Consider the following 24,936-nt stretch of genomic DNA (forward strand, 5'->3'; position numbering starts at 1 on the left):
AATAATTTTATTTGAATTACTAAAAACCCTCTTAACCCGGTTATGATGCTTAAAGTAGCCTCATGTTTTGAAATGCTGTTTTTATATTGTTTACTTATAAGAGAAATGGACCGAGAAATTGAAGCGGCATAAACAAAGACGGATTGTCGGGGATTAAATTTTAGCTCCTTGCTACAATTTAGTACAGTCCGATCGCACAAAGTTTTGTTAAAAGTAGACCTCATCTATACGGAAAATACATAATATAAAAATATTGAATATAAGCACCAGTACTACATTTATTTACGATTTGCATACATTATTACTCTTCATTTCTAAACAGACTATACCAATGAACCTTCTTCACGATATTTAAAGAATTTACTTTACCAAGTCAAATATTTTATCAAGAGTTTTAACATAAATCCACATACCAAATAGAAAACAAGCAAATAAATCTTAGTTTCATATGTACCTAGATTACCTATAATATGATTTAGAAGTCAATTTGCTATGGCTTTTAATTTTCTTACGTGTAGATTTTTATACATAACCCTGACTATAATTATACAGTAAATAGTAAGTCATTCAGCAAACATTATCAAATCTATTTAGAAAAAATATTAAAAGTTTTAGCTTAATCAACCGTTCAATTTCACAAATAGGTATAGACATAAATTATGAATATTTCACTAATTTTTTTTTCATTTATGTAGGTACCTATACAAACATTTGATCGCAATCAATGAATAACATGTTATATTCTAGATATTTGATTTTTAACATTAATAATATAGATACCTAGTTACGTGATACAGTTACACTAAAAAATAAAAATTCTCAATAATTTTGCTTTTTTTATATTCGTCGATTCGTTTTGATATTAAAGTTTTTATAATACAGTAGGAATATTAAGAGTCTTTCTTTACCTGAAAAAAAAGAAAATATTTTTTCTTTAATTAGACCTGTGGTCAAATGATATGATATAAAAATGTTACTCTTCACCCCTCCATAGGACAACAAGGGATTCGTTTAGAATTGTTCACATCTTTTAACAAAATTTAAAAATAATTTTGCCATATGTTGAGATAAGCTTTCGAGTAAAATTATTGGTTTCAAATAGAAATATGTACTACTATTTATAAGCGATTTATAAAAATTTGTCGACATAATTTTGAAAAGGATATTTGAATGATTTGAAGATAATAATTTATAATTTTTGAAATTATGTTCTATAAAGCAAAAATTTGTATTCTTTAATAAATCAACTTTTCCTAGTTTTAGCGTGTCCTAATATCATCTACGTTTATCAACATTTTATTCGTAGAATTGTTCAACAATCGTAAACCTAAGCGCGACATTAGCCTAGAAGAAATAAGAATCACAAGATTCGCAAGATGACTATGGAAGTTTACCATTTTTTATCGATGACAAATATATTTCAAACGTAGCCTCAGTATGTCCAATATGTGTGGTTGTTTGGGACCCTCAACTTTGAAATTCTAGAAGACATAGTTAAAACTTTGACGAAAATAGGATTTTTTTACCCGATTATCCACGTTATCAACCTCATAAAGCTTATTTAATAAAAATATAGAATTTGTCATCATCAATCACCATGTAATATAAATATTTGTATGTCGATTACAATCGCTTATACAATTTACTTTCTATAACTCAACGGAAGTAATAAAATTTAAACAAAGATCGTTAGTCATTTTTAAATAAGTATGTATATGATATGTATGTTATAATCTATTTATACATTTTTTAAGTTAAAGATTTAAAAAAAAAATAAGATTATGTAAAATGGGTCAACAACTTATTTGACTATTTTCAATTTTTCTTTCAGAAAACTGTAATTTTTGTGAGATAAAGATACCTCAATACTGTATATTTCTGAACATTTACTATTTTTATTGAGACCTTAACATCTTGTAAAATACATCAAACAATTTACGAAACGGGTTAATTTAAAACAATAATAATAATTAAATGTTAAGATTTAATTTATTTCTTCAGACCAGCGTCAGCCTGGCGCTCTAGGTCATAAAAAGGGTCGATCGATGTTGAACACCGCCTACATTGAATAGCATAATTAACTCTTTTGGTTATCTGACTTTTGTCAGTACACCATCATGAATTTGAAACAGATTTTTTTGAAAACATGTGAAGTGAAATAGGGGAAAAAAACGGGTTTGACTCGAAATAAGACATACATAATAAAACTCTCTTGAGAATTTTCCATTTAACAGACAATCTTATGATTCTGAAAACAACCTATATTCGTATAGTGGAGCAAATATTTTGAAGTTTTTAGTGACTTCCACAATTTCTATAGTCACTCATATATGTTTTATCATTAAACACTTAAATATTTCAGTAAATGTGATAATTTTTCAAAAACGACTAGTTTTAAATGCTTTAAATTTATTAAAACACCTAGGGAATCAGCCGAAATTCTATGAAATAGTAATGTTTTAAAGTTACCTACGACATGCTTTAGTAAAAATTCTGAGATTTTTTTTGTAATTTTTCTCTGGCAGCATTAGTATTTTCTCATAGATTTAGGTACCAAAATTTCTATTTTAAGCCGCAAACACTGTACAATTTGCATCAATTACTATCACATCTGCGTTGTCACTCATAAAAATGTGACAAATTTATTCATTTAGTATACAGGGTGGTCCGAACTTTATGCAGGAATCTTCGAGGGCAGATAGATCTCTTTAAAATAATATGTGTTTGCCTTATAAACATAGGTCTGGAACGGCACCGTTTTAGAGATACAGGGTGTTGAATTTGTCAAAAAAAATTGATTTTTTGTTTATATCTCCGGAATCTATTAACCGATCTCAATAAAATTTGGTACATATAATGTATGATAGTAGGCCCTATATTCCCTGAAATATGAGCTTTAAAGGTTCAACCAGTGGTGTACAACTGGACAGGGTTTTACAAAAAAATCTACGCCACTGCATTTTTACATGTCATTGTAACTGATTTATATTTTAATGCACAAAACACGTAAAAAAGGTGACTTTAATTTTTTCCCTAAGATTCGCCGTTCTCAAGTTATTCATACCAATACAATCCCCTTGTGGCAGACACTTCTAACGATAACGTTACAAGAATATTTGTTTATGTTTAAAAGTAAGTGCAATTTGAAAGCACACCAACAAAATTATTTACACTCCTTTCTACACCACCTGTGAGGTAGTGTGCGATATAAACAAAAAATCTATTTTTTTTAAAACCTCAACACCCTGTATCTCTAAAACGGGGCCATTCCAGACCTATGTTTATAAGGTAAATACATATTATTTTAAAGAGATCTATCTACCCTCGAAGTTTCCTGCATAAAGTTCGGACCACCCTGTATATTATAAGAAAGAATGTATACAATGTTATACAATGTTTAATAAAGATCTTTTATGACCCAATGTTGACCTATAACATTCTGACTGTAACGACAAACAAAATTTGAAAGTCTCAGGTATCAGTCAACTTGGAAAAGGCAAAAGATCTATACTTCAGCCGTAAAGTTAACTTTAAACTGAAATATACAGGGTGTCCCGAAATTAGAGGGCAATATTTCTACAGGATGTTCTATGTCGAAAAAGATTAATTTTTCTTTATATAAACGTGGGTCCAAAAATTCTTCCTAAGGAAATTATAGCCACTGAAAGGGGTCACTCTGATGATGTTTTTTTGCGAGTTTTTTTGTAAATAACTCCGAAATAAATTGAGATAAATTTATGAAATATGGTAACTAGCTTAACTCTTACATGCTCAGTCCACAACTAAAACGAAATTTTCAATTTTCATCACATACGTTTCAACACTGGGGGAGAGGGGGTAAAATTTACCATAACTTTTTTATGTTATGACTTTTTGACTTTTGACTGAAAAGTATGAAATTTCAGTTTTTTAGTAAAAAGAGGTACTCTTGGTCCATATTGGTAGAATGTTCCATTTTTGTGTAAAATCCGTTAAAAATAATGTTACATGTGTAATCACCGGAAACTGAAATTGTCAGTATTTTCTATCGTAGCGGGTTGTGAAGAACAAAACGCGTTTAGCGTCATTTGCATTGACAGTTCAGTTATTTACTCTTTGCGAATTGTTATTTTCACAAAAATTTATTATTTTTAGTAAATTATTATTTGACAAAGTAAAAAAAAATGAAATTATTAAATAGTAATACAATAAATTAATAAAAATAATTGAAAACCACACTATTAATAAAATTTATCTTTATCTCAATAGTAATTTTTATAGTAAATGCCAAATGAATCCTCTGTTGTAATTCTTCCAAAGGATTTTTTCTGTAACGGAAACTACAAGCTTCATCCTACCACAAAAAGTAATGTAGAGGATTTAGGTCTAGAAATCGAGGTGGCCATGGAATGGGGCCACCTCTACCTATCCACCTGCCAGGAAAATGATCGTTTAACCAATTTATAACATTATGGGTAAAGTGAGGTGGTGCCCCATCTTGTTGGTAGTGTAACATTAAGCGTACGTTTAAAGGTGTATCATCCAATAGTTCTCTTACATCATTTTGCAGAAAGTTTAAGTATCCTTCTGCATTCAGACAAATGGGAAACTGAACTGGTCCAAGTAGCTGGTCCCCTAAAATACATGTCCAAACCTATTTTGAAAATTTGTGCGACGTATTGCCCGTGGATTTTCGTCTGACCAGAAATGGTCAGACTGAACTGTCAATGCAAATGACGCACAAACGCATTTTTGTTATTCAAAACCTGCGACGATAAAAAATATTGACAATTTCGATTCTTGGTGAGATTAACACACGTAATATTATTTTTAAACGGATTTTAAACAAAAATGAAACATTCTACCAATCTGAACCAAGAGTACCCCTTTTTACTAAAAACTCTAAAATTTCATATTTTTCAGTCCAGAGTCAAAAATGTCAAAGCATTAAAAAGTTATGGTAAATTTTACCCCACTCCCCCACATTGTTAGAACGTATGTGATGAAAATTTGTAAATTTTATTTTAGTAGCAGACTGAGCACGTAAGAGTTAAGCTAGTTACCAAATTTCATAAATTTATCTCAACTGGTTTCGGAGTTATTTAGAAAAAACCATCATCAGAGTAGCCCCTTTAAGTGGCTATAACTTCCTTAGGAAGAATTTTTGGACCCCCGTTTATTTAAAGTAATCGTATATAAGTAAACGTTTTCGTCATAGAACACCTTGTAGAAATATTGCCCCCTAATTTCGGGACACTCTGTATTTATTTCTTTTAACTAATGTGGGTCTATATTTAACAACCTTTGACCCAAAAGGCACTTTTTTATATATTCCGAAATCATCGAATTATTGATCAAATTTAAAACTCCAACTATTAGAATAAAATGAAATATAGGTACTATAGTTTTTGTAAAAAAAACTCCAATTTCTTAGAACAATAAAAATGGGTAAACTTAGAATAAGGTTAACAAACAACTTTATTTTTCTAGTTGAAACAAGAACATTTTAAATTAAATATTACACATTTAGCAAATATTAATGACGCAATTACAATTGTCGAAACTTTTTAACCTCTGTGACATTTAAATAACAAAAAAAAAATTGTTAGATGTGCCGAAATGTGTTTAATAATTAAAAAGCCGTAAAATAATAAAAGAATCCTGAATATATCTACCAATTTAATTCTCTCAAAGACAGCCGTCTCCTTAAAAATAGTGCAAAAATATTTATTACTACGCTGTTTATATGAAGAGATAAGGAATTCAGTTTTATCACGTTTCGCAAATATGACGCTTAACAAAGACTTGGGTCATAATATGCGAGTATAACCACAATACGTTAATGGTTCCATTAGCATTATTAGTATGCCAAGGATTACATAGACTGCAACATTTCTCATAATACAATTCTGCTTTAGTTAGGTATATAGTTATAGATGAATTATTCAATTCATGGTAAGAGCCCCGTACATTTTTTTCATTTTCTCCTTTTCCTTTGTTCTACTATCCAGGTCAAATTCATTTTCAACAGCACTTCTCATCACTAGTATATGTAGATACATATTCCATTTTATAAAAAAAATCTCAAAAATCATTTATATTTTCATATCCCTTGAAATTTTCGGTACTATATAAAAAAGTTAAGCTATGAGGAACCGAGATGATGTCTATCCTACATCATTTTTGTCACTGCATGCAGAAATTGTAATGTATCGTTCAATTCGCAATGTGTTCCAATATGTTCAGCCTGCGGTCACGCATTCTATTGTTACAAGCAAACAGAGACAAATGAGTTGCATGATGTGAGTTCTTGAAATTCCGCCAAATAAGTTTCCAGCTGAGGCGTGTCAGTGCATATCATAAGCGTACAAGTGGGAAAGACCTGTTATTATTTTCACATTTTAATTCCAGTTTGTGTTGTTGAAAATTGGATTATACTATTGTTATTGGCCAGTATTACAGAGCCTTCATAAATGATTACGTCAGTCAAGTCACGTAACCAGTAGGTGATATTGTATATTGTCATTTTATTTCCTTCGCTATGGTAATTAAATTTCGATAAAATTAAAAACTACTAAAAAAATAACATTCATACTTAAAACATGACGACCTGTTTCACCGCATAGTGAATGGTGCAACTGTTCACGACATTCCATTCAACCAATCAGCAATTGCATTATCAACAGTTTAATATTTATTGTAAACGAATCATTATGATTGATGACGTTAATATGTATATTTGTACATTTTTCAGTAGCCTTCGTCGTTCATGCCTATATAGTATAGCTTTAATTCATTTTCTGTCATCGTTTTATTGTTTCGTTTTACTTCAATATTAAGTCGTACATATTTCAAATTAACCAGTTTAAAGTATATACGATGATATGAAACCACTGTGAGTGAGAAAACAAGAGTAATAATTTATTGAACTTGTCGTTTTTCACTAATGAAGCATGGTTTAATATATAAAGTTATGTGAATAGCTGCAGAAAATTCTCATATAATTGTGGAAAACAGAGTAAGGCGTTCCTGGGCGCATATGCGGCCTACTGAATAATAATATGCCGCCTCCTCTCCCACACAAGTCTTCATCTTCTGGGCTAACCCTTGCGATTAAAATTAGGGGTACATATTATTATTATTATTTTATTTAACAATTTTTAGAACCCTTTAAAATGATACACACATGGAATATAAATACTTTGAGAATTAGTCCTTGCTTGTTATGTTGGCACTAGACTGTACACTCTGTATCGGTTTTCGGAAACTATGACCTGGGGTCAGATAGATCACTACCAGCTGTTTTTCGGTTTCAAGAATTATTTTTGTAGGATTTAAAAAGAAATACCTACATAGGTTCTTTTTCCGGACCACATGATTAGAGATCCCACTGATTGGGTCAATACGATCAGTTTCCAAAAAGCGTTTACTCAAAATTGTATCTCTTTTTCAAATCCACAAAACTTTGTTCCTTGTAAAAAGTAAGAAAATGTGTTGCTGTGCGGGATTATATCGTTCTGCACATTTTTTTATGTTTAAAAAGGATAACTATCTTTTCTCGTTTTTATAATTATGGTACAAAACTTGGTGTGGTTTGTAGTGTTAATAATCATGCCATTATCCAAAAAGTTAACCTATTACCACTAGCTGATTCTTGTCCAACTTGTTTCTTTCGACAATTTGCTTCACATTTATAGTGTAAACGATTAATTTAATTATATTTTGCTTTTCATTAATGTCATTATTAGCATAATGGGCAAATTTAATAAACATTTTACATAAATATAATTCACTTAAACCACCTTTGGGTTACATTAAAATTAAAAAATAAATAAATAAGAAATCTACCTATTATAACAGTATATTCGCAATATATATTCGCTATCGTGCAAATAATACCTCCATGCCTTTTTTAATTATCTGTTCACTAATAGGGGCTTTCCATTCACCAGGCAAAACTAATGTATTAAACATTAATAGGTTAATAACACGTAGTAGATTAAAGGTCGTTGAAATTTTGATTAACTTTTTACTAAAATTCAAGCTAAAATACGTGAATTTAATTAAAAAAAGACACACTTAATAATTTTCGTCGTAATTTGTTTTGTTAGGTATTAATATTTCGTATTAATAACAACAAATACCAAATAAAAATACAACGATCAAATATATACATAGGTATAGGTAATAGAAAATTTATAAACTACCAATTTTGTTAAAGTAAATAACAATTTATTATATAGATTTTATTAATTTTTGTCTGTATTTTTATCTTTAAAAAAAATAACTACATCATAAAAATACTTGTTATGTCACTTTGAAAACAATGTCTTGGTGCAATTTTTGTAATATGTAGTCCATATAACTGCACAATAAAATGCATACATGAGTAAGTAATTGATTTTTGTAAATCAGATAAGATCAATTAATGACTCGATAAATGATAAGAAACATAAACAAAAAACAATAATGTTAAATTATAATATGATAAAGCACTAGTCATAATTTTCTGCAACATCACATACTTCGAAATTATTCTTTTCCAAGAATGGAAATCTTTCTTAAAATATTAATAATTACAAAAACAAAAAATTTTCAGAGCTTATCCAATATGAAATAAACATTTTTTCTATATATAAATGAAAATATTATTTAGATTGGTTTAGATTTAGAAACAAATTAACTTTATCTGTTATTAAATGTTATTAAGGGAGTTTTATTATTAGCAATCGTGTTTTTGCTTTATTTTAAATGTATTAAACTAACTCCAATAAATTAAAAAGAATATCTCCTCTCATTTGACAATTAAAAAAAAAAAGTTGAATTTATTTGAATTAGCTTAATACACTTATAGTCCAGTTGGTAGAGATTCGGCCTGTTTCAAATTTTGATAACCCGGAAATAACTACACAGGCCTACTTTAAATGATGAGTACAATAACAGGCTAATTTGTTGACAAAGTATTTTATCAGGAAATAAGTTATTAACAATTTAATCGTGAAAAATTTTTTTTAGTAGTTTTCTTTAAATAACAGCGAGATGACTTTGTACGAAAAAATGCTTAGGACATGATTTTGTTCGTACTAAAAATAGCTAAAAAATGGCGGTGGTCCGATTACGAAATTTGCAATAACAAAGCCGTGAGATCGAAAAAATGGTATAAAACGTCAATTTTTTAAAGTTGCTGTAAAAATGTCAATTATAAACAAAAAGTGATACAACTTTCGAAAATTACAGTTCACTATATATACAATAATGACGCTAACCGAAAATCAGGAGAGAAAAACTTTTTGTTCTATAAGGTGTTATACATTCATCGGCATCTGAAACTCGACACACATAGTGTAAATATGCAGAAACCAAAAGCAATTTGCAAAAGTTAAGTATCATAATTTTTGCAGTTTTGGTAAGGTTTTATACGTCACGTTAATAACTTTTTTCCTGATAAAATACTTTGTCAGCAAATTAGCCTGTTATTGTACTCATCATTTAAAGTAGGCCTGTGTAGTTATTTCCGGATTATCAAGGAAATGTCACCAACAGTAACTTTTCGGCCTCTGCCGACTGGACTATTATAAAGTAAAGTAAAAATAAAGTTAACAATATACAGGGTGATTTCATATTAAATACAAAAACTGCAGGAATAGATTAATTACCATAAAATATTTTTCCTGGGGAATGCGGTATTCGAGATACAGAGTGTTAAAGTTTACAAAAGAAATGATATTTTGTGTCATATCTTCATAATGCGCTGGCGTAATTGAATGAAATTCACTACAGCCTATTCATTTAATTAGACCTTTTATTGAATGCAATATCAATCCCCTGGCTTTAACCAGTGGCGTACTATTAAAGGTGTCGCCTCATTTTCCCAAGAAAAAAAATACACCACTGGCGGTTTTTTAGAGAAATAATGTTATATTCAGGTACCGCTACGTTAATCGAGTGAAAAATGTTTCTTGGTGTTTTTTAATAGTAAAAGCAGTTTAGGAGATATTTAGGCTTGTTTTTTCGTTTTATTGAAATTTCCTAATAATAATAATTAATCCTATTATTTGATGAAAACCTCCTGGTTTCAACCAGTGGACGTGCTACTAAAGCATCCGATAACTTTTCCCAAGAAAATAATACGACTCTGGCGGTATTTTATAGAAATAATTTAATTTCTGAAAAAAATATCAAAACTAAATAATAAAATAACATTAGCAAATAGGTCGAGTAAGTANATTAAAACTAATGGTGGGGCAATACCTATGATAAGTAGCTACCACTTTTGATATAGTTATCTCTGTAAAACAAAATAATACTTACCTAATTTTTTTATTTAGTGTCTAATTTATTAATATTAATAATAATTAAAAAAAAACACGTAAAATATTCAATAAAAATTATATGAATATGTAGGTATATTAAAATATATTCATTAAAGTCTCTCCGTATATTTTATTTCTTATTACACAAACTCTAGATACTATTGGCATTAACTAATAATTATTAAGTCATAAAACATAGGTTAAGGCAGTAAAACTAAAGGTTATAACAGATTTAAACCCCGATTTAGAAACAAATTAACTTTATCTGTTATTAAGTTTTATTAAGGGACTTTTATTATTAGCAATCGTGTTTTTACTTTATTTTAAATGTATTAAACTAACTCCAATAAATTAAAAAGAATGTCTCCCCTCATTTGACAAGATTTAAAAAAAAAAGCTGAATTTATTTGAATTAGCTTAATACACTTAAAGTAAAGTAAAAATAAAGTTAATAATAAATGATTTCACTTTAAATACAAAACCTTCAGGCATTGATTAATTACCAAAAAATATTTTTCCTGGGGAATGCGGTATTCGAGATACAGGGTGTTAAAGTTTACAAAAGAAATGATATTTTGTGTCATATCTTCATAATGTGCTGGCGTAATTGAATGAAATTCACTACAGCCTATTGGCGCACTATTAAAGGTGCCGCCTCATTTTCCCAAGAAAAAAATACGCCACTGTTTTTTAGAGAAATAATGTTATATTCAGGTACCGCTACGTTAATTGAATGATAAATGTTTCTTGGTGTTTTTTGTGGACGTGCTACTAAAGCATCCGTCAACTTTTCCCAAGAAAAGAATACGCCTCTGGCGGTATTTTATAGAAATAATTTAATTTCTGAAAAATATATCAAAACTAAATAATAAAATAACATTAGCAAATAAGTCCAGTATGTAATTAAGTAATGAATCCTACAACAATTGTTCAAAACGAAGTCCTTCCGCATCGATACACTATTAACATCTTCTAATCAGGCTAGTTATAGATAAACTTATGATGAGATGATTTTCCATGAGAATGTTCCAAGTTTCCTCTACTTATTCTTTGCCACAATTCGTCTCGTGTTCATATGCCCATGAAACAGCTGCAGAAATAAATTAACAAAGCTAATTACAATACTAAAGCAAGATCATCGTAAAGCGTACTAACTGATAATGCAGACCACAAATTATGCAGACAAAACAATTATTATTTGCAGTTGGTTTTTGAACAAATATGCGTATGTGGACTAAATTTGCACATTATGTTCGGCAAATAAGTAAATTATCTCCTAAACGGCTGCTACTATTAAAAACACCAAGTAACACTGTTCATTCATTTAATGTGAAAGTACCTGAATTTAACATTATAGATATCTACAAAAAAAACGTCAGTGGCGTATTTTTTTCTTGGGAAAATGTGGTGACACCTTCAGTAGCACGCCACTGGTTACAACCACAAGTAAATATTAAATTCAATAAAAGGTATAATTAAATGAATACGCTGTAGTAGTAAATTTCATTCAATTCCATCAGCGCTTTATTAAGAGACGGCAGAAAATATATAGTTACTAATTATTTTGTAAACTTTAACACCCTGTATTTCGAAAAAAGTTTATACAGCAAATTTGTCCTGCAATTTCTGCATTTAAAGTGAAATCACCCTGTATATATTACACTAGGATAATAACGTCAAAGAGAATGAAAATTAAGTTATAATCTCTTGCAATAAAATTCTTTAGATACGTGAATATACGTTAATACAGTCATTCGATACGACATTGAAAGCCGGCTAATTGAGAAACTAATAGTTTGTTCAATAAAACCAACCCTAACCAGCAGACTCCCCCTCCCTTGAAGTCACTAACCCGACGTTTGGGATTAGATCCAACTTATAAATCATAGATAAAAATATTAGTCACATAGGTACCTACGGTATAACACAAATAATATAACTGTTTCATTATTTTTTAAAATGGAATTAGAACCATACATATAGGATAGCCCACGCCTAACTTAATTTGTGGAGAGGGTTGTAAAACATAACATATGTATAATAACACGTAAATAACGACTAGGGACAGCAAAAGGTGTTCCGCCTCAGTTAATTCACATTTGAGGGTGTAAAATTTACAAATGAAAAATAGAAGAATGCCGATGTTGACATAGGAGGTCTGTTCAGAAAATACCCAAACTTTTTTAATTTCGCGCTGAAGGAGTTATTTCGAGATATGCAGTTGGCAAATGAGCGGTTTTCTGGAACAACGATGCAACGTACAATTTTTCGTCAAACTGGGGAAAACTTACACGGAAACGTTTCAACTTTTGAAACAAGCTTACCGAGATGCTGCTCTTGGTCGTACGCAATGTTACGAATAGTTTTCACGATTTAAAAGTGGTCGCCAGTTAATTGTCAAGGCCTTCGACTTCAACTGATGGTTGTCATGTTCAGAACGTCAAAGATCTGGTGCGTGCAAATCGTCGACTGACTTTTGGAGAAATTGCAGAAGAGGTTAGAATTTCAATTGCCATGAAATTTTGATAGAAAAATTAAACATTGTCGGCAACTCCGTAAACAATCCAATGACAATGAAACATTCATTCAAAGGATCATAACGCAAGACGAAAATTGGATTTACTCCTACGACATTGAAACAAAAGTTCAATCATCACAATAGATTGGCAACGGATCTTCACACCCCAAGAAACCACGTCAGTCTCTATTCAATGTCAAAGTGATGCTCACTGTTTTTTTCGACTTTAATGAAATTGTACCTACATTTTGAATTCTTGCAATGAACCCTGTGTCTATCAAGGCATTTTACAACGGTTACGTGAAAAAATCCGCAAAAAGAGACCAGCGAAATAACTCGTGGTTACTTCACCATGGCAATGCGCCTGCACACTCAGCTTTGTCAATTCATCAGTTTTGCGCCAAAAAGCAGATTATTGTCCTCCCTCATACTCCTTACTCGTCGTGCTGAAAGGACGCTGTTTTCAGACTGTTGATGACATCAAAGCAAATTCGGCACAGACTTTAAAGGCCATTTTAAATTAAGCTATCCAGGACTGCTTCGTAAAATGGAAACAGCGCTGGGAAAAGTATGTGAATAGGGGAGGGTAGCCTCGAGGGAAGCACGTTGAAAGAGACAAGGATCAATAATGTATAAAATTAATAATAAGATTTAAAAAATAAAGTTCGGTTATTTTTTGAACAGACCTCGTATTAGTATACGCATTTTAGCATACCTACATCTAAACTTAAGCTTCACTATTATGCACTTGTTGTATCACTTTTTTCATTTAGAATTTTAAAATCGTCAAATCTCGACAAAATTTATTTTCTTTTAAATAAATTAAAACAAACTTACCTACACTTATTATGGGTATGTCGAAAATATTACTTTATGTTGATTACATGAGTTTTAGTAGGTAGTGTTATTTGAAAATGAACAAAAGCTTACGGCTCGGCTCATAAAATGATTTATTTTCTATAGTTTTCCAAAAAACAACAACTGAGAGATTCAATGTGGCATGAAATTTTTTTTAAAAAAGGAATGTAAAATACTATACCTAGGCGTAGCCAGGAACTTGCCCAAGGGAGCCGAACCTTGTGGGAAGGGGTTTAGAATAATATACAATTACTTAACTTTATTTCCACAGATTCGTATAATTAAAATATATATTTTACTTTTTATATTTTCTAAGGTTTGGAAGGGGCCGTGGTCTCACCCTAACCCCTCTTATCTACGCCCATGTAAAATACCGATAGCTTGGTGAGTAATTTGTAGCCATCCAAACTGTAGTATAGATTTGATAAATAATATAATAATAATGTTATTATATTATAGAAAAGCGACATGTCACTTAAAAAAAAGAAAAAATCTTTATCTGAAGTTCGGTTTTTCCAGAAGTTTTTCCAATATCATATTTTTCATGTTGTTCGTAACGAGTCCAAAAAACAAATAATTAAAAGGCATAAATATTTTTCTTTAACTATTGTATAAGTATAGGATGACTCATAATTCTCTTTTTACCCTTGTTTTTTACCAATATCACCATTTACTTTTTTATATGAGCACATTCCTGAAAATATTTGAAAAATCAGAATGTAGATGTATGTACATAAAAAGTCCTGAAGAATCAGAATAAGCAATAAGAAAAATAATAGCATAAAATGATATAGGAATAAGTTAGAAACATTTTGATAACACGTCTCAGTTTTTTTTTTAGTTGAAATTCATTATTATTTTACGAGTCCCTACTTATTATTGATTATTTTGACTAACTCCGTACATTTTAGTACCACAGGATAAAATCTTTAATTACGAATCCACCAATATAAATAGGTATGTCACAGTTTTGTCGTTCAATAAACGAAATAATTGACAAATTACAATAAAAAGTTTCCGATCTAAAATGTTTATGATCGTTTATAAAACAGGATTTTTGTAAATGACCATTTTCTGAACTCCTTTTCCTTTAAACTTAGTAAGTAGGAAGCTGTTTTTTGTCCACAGCTGTATAATCAGCAACACTGCTGAGGCGGCCGTTTGCAACGAAAATATAATAAATAAATATTTGTTCATCATGCCTACTTTCCTATTCGTTTCTGCCATACTCATTTGTCCGTCTATCTGAAACCCAATATTTGCCAGGTCTGTACATGTATAGTTAAATTCGTAATAAAAAATTATACCTGATGCGAACAAGCAAAATATACGAAGTTCTAGACGAGGTTAGTATTAAAAATAAGTACTGACTCGTGATTTAATTTATCAAATCGGAAACACTACCAATAAAATGTTTCTAATGTGTTCTCATATTAATTGGTGAAAAACGCAGTGTTTTTTATTAGTAATTAGTATACTTATTACACTTAAATTATCAAATGTCACTCGCAACACATAATACAAAAAGACCGGTGAGAAGGGGGAGGGGGGAGATGACGCATGCGTATCGTACGGAGTACCTACTAAAATATTGTTCAAATATTACCTACGCAGGATTATTCAAATATTAGGTATTCAAGCTTGTACACTAAATGAAAACAAAATAAACTAACGAAATAGACAGTCGGCGTATCCGCTTTCAGAGGCGGCATTACAACAGCGGTGGCTAACCTCCATTGCACCTCGGAAGCGTTCTGAACATCATAAAATTTTGCATAAATTCAAATTGTTAATGGATTAATTTTGTTGTTATTTTATTTATTTTGGATTAATTACTTAAATATTTTTCCAAGACAGGTTGCGACGTACTTAACACTTGTCGGCAAGGTTGTTTCCAGACAGAAGCCATGCTGTGGCACAACTTAAGTACGGTGCTTTATGGTATGCTTCGTTAAATCCGATTATTCCTATACGTGTCATTATCATTAAGATTATCATTAGCATTAGCATCATCATTATTATTACTATTTACGGAAATAGGTACATACTAAAAATTGATGTCAGCAAATGCATTTTATATAGCTCATCATCCATGTGAATGGAATACGATTTAAACAGACAAATGCCTACATTCTTAATGAAGTCAAGTAAAAATAAATCTGTCGTGGTTGGTAGACGGAATATTATATTCGGTGAACGAATTGATCAATAAAAAAAATCGTTCAGACAGCCAGCCAGTCTGGCTCGAATAGGGTAGACTTGTTACAGTCACTGAGACGCATAAAATAGTAGATAATACGACATGATATTGAAAAACGAATGGTGGAGTCGTTCATATCGCTTTACTTCACTTTTCGCATTGCAGCATCGGTTTAATTATTTATTATATTATTTCACGAAAATGTTTCGCATAGGTATTCAGAACGTAATTCCCAATTTTGCCACAATTTTGATTTCAGACATGGTAAAAGACGGCTCTAGGTGGGATGCAAAATAGGTATAGCAAAACACACGAGCAAACGCAGACAACCATCTAACCGTCATGTGTATCATATAAAATCAAAGATAATACGAAAATATTAACGAGCAAGCCCCCTGAATCACCGCGTTAAATTAGTTGATCTTAATCGATACGTTCAACAGTTTCAACTCGTGGTTTAACTGTTAGTAATCCAGCGTGGCAAAACAAATCAGTAGCAGCAGCGATAATGAAGTTAGTTTCATGCCTTAAATAAATCATCACCGACTACCCACGATTTATTATATCAGATAGATGCTGCGGTAGTTTATTATAGATCAGATATTTATCTAAATTCGAAATACCGTTCAAAACTACCACCTATATCGAGATCTACATATTAACAAATACAACAATAATTGGCCTCTCATCATTAAAAAAAAAAAGAAACAAGAAGGATATAGGTACTGGTATTGTACGAAGTATATATCGGGTGTCCCAAAATTGACGCAAGATTTGAATTTTGCATCATTTCTACGGTAAAGTCAACGAAAAAAAAGATAGCGTAGCAGCTGACAATTCAGAGTTATTCAAAATGGAGCGCTACACGAAAGAACAACGCGTTTTCAATGTTGAGCAATATTTTTAAAATAGGTAATGAAAGTTTGTCAGATATAGTTTACAATTTTCGTACAAAATGTGGTCAGAACTTCATCAACTGTGAAGAGGTCTCGGAAGAGGTTAATTGAAAAATTCAAGGAATCTGGATCAATTGGTGATCTTAAACAGTCTAGTCGTCCTTCAACAAGTCGTTCAATACAAAACATAGAAGTTCGTGAAAGTGTTGCTGAGAATCCAGGAACATCAATTCTTACCACACAGAGCGAAGAGAGTTGGTTTTTGTGCCTAAATTGCAAGATATGAATGTAGACAACATTTAGTTTCAAGACAGTGACACACGCCATACAGCCCGAGAAATAATTCAATTATTGCACGACTCATTTCCTAGTTGTGAAATTTCCCGTTTTGGTGATCAGAATGGGCCGCCCAGATCATACGATTTAACGTCGTATTTTTCTTTGGGGTTTTTTGAAGTCTATGGTTGTACCAACATGCCCACGACCACCGCCTTGAAGGAAATTGAGCGCTGTATCAACAACATGTATTGTTATCAAAATTATTTCTTGCGTGAATTTTGAGACACCATGTATTTAATACAGAGATTGTGATAAATTTCTTAAACTTCAATAAATTGATCAACAAACTCATCAAATTATTTCACAATCTAAAATTTTGACACCTGCTTTTATTTTAAATATTAAAACAATTTACTTAGTTACATACAGATACATGTTTGTAATCGCAATTACATTAATCTGACATAAGCTGTAGGTACGTGTTTTCAGTGAATGGTTTACTATTATTTTTGAATAAAATCATCAATGCTGCCAAGAGAAAAATGAATGATTGGAGTCCGTGAGAAGTCTGTAGACCCCTTAATATAGCACATCACTTTTGTTGACTAAAAAAAACGAGAAAAAACACAGAAAACGTTAAATATTTATTTAGCAAGGTGTTCCGGTATCTTTCTGGCTGTTTACTATTATTCTCTATCATTGTTGCTGTATTATAAGAATTAAAACCATGCATTATAAACTCAATTACGTTACACGTAAGACCCGGCTGCTAGGCCCTTCTCCATACATACAGGGCCAGTCACAAAAGTCTCAGATGTCACTCCTTCTCGACGGCCTTACGAAAATTTACCCATTTATTTAATTAAATTAATGTGCCGATATATTTTGAATACAAAGATTAATAAATACACAAACATTTTATACTTACCCATTTTTTATCTTTATAATATAATGACATCTACCAGCAGGCACAGAATTGCACAATTTTTTGTAATTTGTAAAAGGCTATTCTTTATATTACTGTCATGGCAAAAGTTTACGTATTTTTTACTATCTAGTACTTAATAATCTACTTTTACTACTTAAATTACCTGTAAAAAAATATTTATACAATTATATGTAAATTTGACAAGCAAGAACGGTTTAATTTGTTGATAACTTTTTTTCTGGTTTGTTTAATTGGCAAATCCTATGAAAAGTCCCAGTATATAAATAACATTTTATCAGCACCATTAGCAAGTGAGTAAACAACAGAGATGAATGGATGAATGTTTTATCGACTATCATGTTTTGTCTCTTGATTCTGATGCACAAAAACCATAGGTATTTTACTTTTTTATATTTGCTTCTTTTTTTCCAAACAAAATAAATAAGGTGTAAAAATACGCGAAACGTTGGAGAAACCACTCAACCGCTCTAAAAATAGAAAAACTTACCCAAGGTTTGATAAAATATTCCTCAAAGTGTAAAATGTAGTACTGTGTTACGTAGTTCTACTAATCCCATTATCACAGTTAAAACATTATCATTACACTATAAATCACTCTAAATTTATTTTTTAAAATATCACTTTGTATTTACAAGTTTAGCAAAAAACGAGGCAGAATTATCTGTCTAGATAGAATATCCTAAAATTGTAGTTAGTAACAGATGCACAGCATACTTAACGCTCGACTATCGATAAAAACAAAACAGCATAGCTAGGCCAACGGGGATGATATATACGTAAGGGGATGATTCACTGGTCACAAGTTTTAGGTTAGGTACAAAAATCAATACCAAAACTAGCACGTTTTTAATAGTTTAAATCACATGAACCATCGATTATTTTATATATAGGTGCCGAATTAATTAATTTTGTCACTAATTTAATTCACTAGTTTTTTAAAACAAGTCGCTAAGGCCGGAGAGTGAGTATACAGAAAAGCTTTTGTTTGTAACATGCCGCGCTACCGACGTATAACACAAGTCTCCCTGCCTATGATGCCGATGTCGTCCGGACTGTCGCTGAATTGCAACGTTGCCGGTAGGCGTGCAACGGATGTAGTCCCACCTGTTCAATAAAGATCTGGTCTCTGTGTACTTCGCAACAAAATCTATACATACAAACAGAGGGGTTGTGGTTTTCTCTGTGACTTGCATTATACTCAATTTGATATTATTGTAGTAGATAGGACAAAAATAATTAAACCACTATTTAAAATAGCAATATAAACACATCTATTTAGACTGTACAAAATATACTCATAAATAAATCAAATTTGGAATAAAATAATGTAGTTCTGCATTCATTGGCAATTTCAAGTTGGACAAGTGCAATGTATCAAACAAAATCTGGTGAAAAATATCTAACTTCATGAATTTATTCGAGAAGTTCCTCATGAATTAGACCCTATTTTAATTTTCAAAATTCAGACGTACCAACAAATAAGTACTAAAGTTGTGTGTTTACTTGCACATTAACATGTTTTTGTAAAATGGATATTTGAATTGGCAAAGCAGAATTACATTTTTTTTATGTTGTTACTAAAAAATAACATTCTTAACCTATTCAAGAAAATGTATTCACTTTCTATTTGTTTTTATTCACTGTGACTTGGTTCATAGGCGGAAACGGATATTATTGCAATTGACCTAAAAAAAAATTAAAGTCAGAGTTAAACTTCAAGAAATCTCGCCTATGACTTGGTTGCAAAGTTGGAAGTAGCTACATTTGTTTCAAAGAAATTAGCGAAGCTGAAAACAATGATAAACCATACCCATCAATGAAGATATTTATGAATTAGTTCATGAAGAACTTCCTGAACTTATTCATAAATAAATTGTCAAATAAAGAAGCTATTTCAACAACGTTACAAACTCTTCCTTTATGAAATATTTAGATATAAAATTAGGGCTTGTAAAAATTCAAGAAGCGTTTTTCTGGTTAAAATTATAGAATAATCTCTTGTAAAAACATTTGTCCTTGAAAATCCCTAATTTTGAGGAACATTTTTCGTAAAAAATTATATCGTTAAATATCTTCTGAACATGTGGAGATATTGAAATGAATTATATGAATAAAATTATATATTTTACCTACGACCACTACTGTAAATACTTAAAAACACACCGTCTGCGATCAATGTAAGAATCATATTACGTACGGTAAAAAAATCGCACAGTTTTCCTAGCAACCGCCTAGCAACGGCCAATACAATACTGTGTGTATTGACCGTTGCTAGGCGGTTGCTAGGAAAACTGTACGATTTTTTTACCAAGCTGTGCGATTTTTTTACCGTACGACGTAATAGGAATCTTGCATTGATCGCAGACGGTGTGTTTTTAAGTATTTAAAGTAGTGGTCGTAGGTAAAGTATAGTACGTAATACGTGGTGTAATGCAATTACGCACTCATAGAATTACGCACTCGCCGCTACGCGGCGTCGTGCGTAACTTTTCCATTCGTGCGTAAAATGCTTTTTACAACACTTATTACGTAATATACTATATAGAAACACTGGCATATGACAATTGACAACATAACTGAAAACATAACTCACAACCTAGAGAAACAAACTTAAAACTATTTTTTTATGTCACGTATTTCAAGAAAGTGCCCGCATGCACAATAGTTAAACCATTTTAAGCTATATGTAAAACGATAAAAAAGTTAAGTTAATTTTGCCGAAAATTAGTAACGGCATTATAGCTCGAAAACGATAAAATTATTTATTGATTTGCCGTCCTTACACAAATTCACCTCCTACTCCGCGTGCGTTGGGAAACAGATTGCACACTAAGTTTAGGTACTTAGGTATAACGAATTTTATAAATATAGTCAAAATGCAGAAGTACACTGTTTTCCTCCCATTGCCACCCTCGTGATCGTAAAATACCTGGACCACTTCTATTCAACGCAGAAAGGTCCAACCTACTCAAGGGTGCCAAAATCACTCCGATAGAATCGCCCAGCGATCGGTTGTTTCACTTTGAAATACCGATTTCTTAAATAATTCTATTGTTACAAATTTTCAGGTCTCTTTGCCATTGTTTTATCCCTTTGTAATTTTTCATTTACTGCCTGGTTTTCAAGATAAATAAATAACACTTTAATAATCTGTCGAGAGTTAATTTTAAGATTTCCACGATTGCACTATTTGAGCTATTGTTTAATTTTTTTTTCGTTAAAAATATATTTACGGCTTTTGTCCTTTTTATTGGTGTTAAAAATTTTTATTGAAAATAGCAACTCCATTTTTTATTTGTTTTTTAAAGTGCACGAATCTCCATATAGGTACTCTCAATAATTTCAAACGGATAAACAATATCCGTGTCATATTTGAAGTTAACATTTAAATTTAGTAATTTATTTTCAAAAACTTGAATATCTGCCCTATTTCATAGTTTAGAAATATTTCTGTAGGAGATTCATGCCGAAATTCGTTTACCATCTTGTTTAATCTTGTCTATCGCAGCATGGAACACTGATCAAAGGCTTTCCCCAAATTTTAATCCTGTAATTATAAAAGAACTGTACTTTAATAATTTTCATATAGATACCTATCTAGTTGTTTAACATATTGCATATGTATTTATCAATTAAAATGTCTCGTTAAGAATATAAGTAACGTTAACATAGTTCTATATCGCTAACTTGAAGTTATCCGCTCCAGATATTTCTATCACGTACAACAGGAAAAGTCCAATTACAGCAATTTTTTCTTCACTGTTTGTAAACACGTGTAATTTAAGTAATCAGCTTTATATAACATTTATGGTTATAACACATCAAAACGTAATTTTAACTCTAAATTTCGTAGAAGTAAATTTTACGTTCAAGTAATTCACGTTGAGATTGCTTTGTAACGGCCGAAGAAGAATCGTGGGTTGATCCCTCAAGACATCTGCTGCAGATGCAGACTAGCTCGACGGCTTAACAACCACACAGTTTCGTTTAGTACAGTGCACCATGGTGTACATCTCATGTATACAGCAGTCGTTCAAAAACAAATAATTTTCGTATGTCTTTTCTCTGTACAAACAAGTAATAATAGAAAACTATATTAGGAAATAACAGCCTCGATTTTCAAGAAACACTGAATGGCAAAAAACACATCTTGATTTTTTAACCGTTTTTTGGTACGACTTTGTGAGTCATAAATGTAATCAGATCTATCAATGAAAAAATACATGGCGCACTGAATTGTATAATCAAGCATTGAAGAAATTATCATTTATATTTATACCTTAAAATAATGTTTTGTGTAAAAACCATAGGTACTTTACTAAGGTGTATTTTTATTTTGCTAATTTGTGACATGACTTCTAGAACAAAATTTCTGCAAATTCTAGACTAGTGCAAATACAACAAGTTGCTCCAGTAAGAGATAAGGGGAGTCCTAAAATTCAATTTAAATTTTTAAAAGTATTAATTCAACCAATAATACCTAATGCAAAATGAGCATATGAACTGTGTATATAAAAACATTGAAAGAATACCAAGATATTGTATTATAATTATTACTATACTACTTCCCCAAAAGTATACCTCAACAGGCTTACTTCAAATGCGATAACGTATTTTCACTTCATTTTTAGATTCTTTATTTAATAAATACTATAATTACAAATTTTTAATTTATATGTATAACAAACGTGCTTCCTAAAATAATTAGAGAGGGTAAAAACAATCCCGCTCTGCTACCCATTCCTACGCCACTGACCTACAAAAATTTGTAAATTTTACAGTAAAATATGCACATATGTAAATGTTAACACCACACCAAATTTGAATCAATTCGTTAAAAGAATAGCAAAGATTTCATAAATAGTATGATTTTAAAAACCGACCAATACGGCCCTGTACAGTGAAAACGGTGAGACTTAGACCCTTGCCTTATAAGGCAAATCTGAATTATTTATTGAGTTCTATTTGTGGTTAAAGTTTGATTCACTCGAACTGAAACACTCTGTCCAGAATACTGCCGATTAAGAACCAAAACACCTCTCTAATTATATTAGGATGCACATTTGTTTTACATTTAAATTAAAAAAATGTAATTATAGTATTTATTCACTAGAACTGAAAAACCCTGTATATAAGGTGTACATTAAGTAAAAAACAAATGACGTTAAAATATTTTTTATTAAATATACACTAAGAAGACGCATATTGGAAAATTATATCTTCTTCAAAATTATTAATTTTAGTTTTGCTACGATAATTTTAGTGTTTTCTGCTTAATTAATTTAATCTATTTCTGAAATCTAACAAAATTTTTATTAATAATCGAAAAAGAAATCGCGAGTGGTGTTATTAGATACATAACTTAGCTTCCAAAAAAACTCTAACAGGCGCAGCATTTGCGTTTGAATGTTTACATAATTTTATGTTCATTTATTATTATTTTTGTAATCAAACTCTTCAAATGTTAACCTATTAACTAAAATTCTTTTTAGAAAATGTAATTCCCATAAAACAAAAAGAGATTAGAATCATTATTATCCAATTTACTTCAAAATTTAAGAAAATAGAAACATTTAACAAGAATAATTTATTTTCGTGCATTGAGAGTAGGATACGCAGTGGCAAAGTGGTGCAGTGGGAAATGGAGATCATTTCGGTTACCTGCTGCCTGCATTTCCATTTCATTCTACCTCAGGTTCCCCCTCTCTTTGATTTGCGGACCTATTTCATTTTTCAATTAAAATCTGTCCAATTGAAATAGTCCTAGCCTTAACTAGAAAATTTTGACAAAGTTAAAATTTCCTAGCTAAGACTAAGGATGTGAAAGGTAATTGGCGGTGACCATGTTCACAGGCGAAAAACTAATCCTAATATAAATAGGTATTGTCGAGTTGTACTTACGTACAATCCGAGGATATTATCTTCAATTAAATAAAATTACTACATTATGGTGTGATTGATATACTAATATAGACCGATATACGTATTCTGATTCAAGGATAAGGATTTTCTCTGTGTAAGATGTAAAAAGACCCTATGACCTTATCACCTGACCGACAAAAACTCAAGATCTTCAACTCTTCCTTCCTACCTGCTCGGTAGGTAAACAGAAAAATCCGGCACTAAGTTCGGTTACATAAATTGAGGCTTTGTTAAAACTTTTCCCGTTTCAAAGTTGAAGCATTTAATAAAATTACTTTATGGCTTATGGATTGTACGAATACTAATTATTATACAATCAAAGAACGTGTCTATGGCGCTAGTATTAAACATATAAATGCGAAGAAATTGCTTCTCACACACCTCACACCTGCATTTGCTTTATTCTCGGTTTCTATTGGTTCGGGCATGGTCGAGTTCTATTATGAATGACTCTCATTCTTAATTAACAGTGAGCGCACTCAACCTGATCACCGCTTCATCGTGGTACACCAGAGACCCCAGAGATCGGCTAGACTTCTCACGGTTATCCCCTATCTTCAGATTCTTGTAATTGCCCGAGCGCTGGATATGTCGGCGTTACAGAACGGCTGTAATGCATTTAATTTTTTTGTTTATTATACGTGGAGCTGGTTAGATGTTCTCGGTTGTTAAAATAGAAACACAAAAACAGAAGGGTAATATAATCTTACGAATGGAAATAAAAATATTTACTAAGATTGCAAACATGACGTTTAGATTATTGGCAGTGATTTGTGTAAATTCTCCTCTAAGAAATATTGGTGATTTTTTTAAATTTGTAGATATTATTGTTTTAAATGAACAAAGGACGTAGATGTTATAAAATTTAAAGAAACCGTGGCTTGCTCTTCGGGATACGTTGCTTTAAAGTTTTGAAAAAAAGAGGTAATTAACATTTTAACAAAAACGAAAATTGTACTGTACATTGTAACGTGACCTTAAGTTTTATTTTCATCCAAGAAAACTGCCTTTGAACTATAATA

At 31.0% G+C, this 24,936-nt stretch overlaps 1 protein-coding gene across 1 annotated transcript in view; it reads right to left on the reverse strand.

Annotated features, from left to right (window-relative positions):
• The window catches only part of LOC108907022 (microtubule-actin cross-linking factor 1), a 389,967-nt gene extending 370,959 nt beyond the window's left edge, over positions 1-19,008 (reverse strand). The window contains exon 1 of the mRNA XM_018710510.2: positions 18,480-19,008. The gene's annotated coding sequence lies outside the window, so the exon portion shown is untranslated. The remainder of the gene's footprint in view (positions 1-18,479) is intronic.
• Between the last annotated feature and the right edge of the window lie 5,928 nt (positions 19,009-24,936).

This window comes from Anoplophora glabripennis, unplaced genomic scaffold, assembly GCF_000390285.2.
Source record: "Anoplophora glabripennis isolate ALB-LARVAE unplaced genomic scaffold, Agla_2.0 scaffold166, whole genome shotgun sequence".
NCBI lineage: Eukaryota > Metazoa > Arthropoda > Insecta > Coleoptera > Cerambycidae > Anoplophora > Anoplophora glabripennis.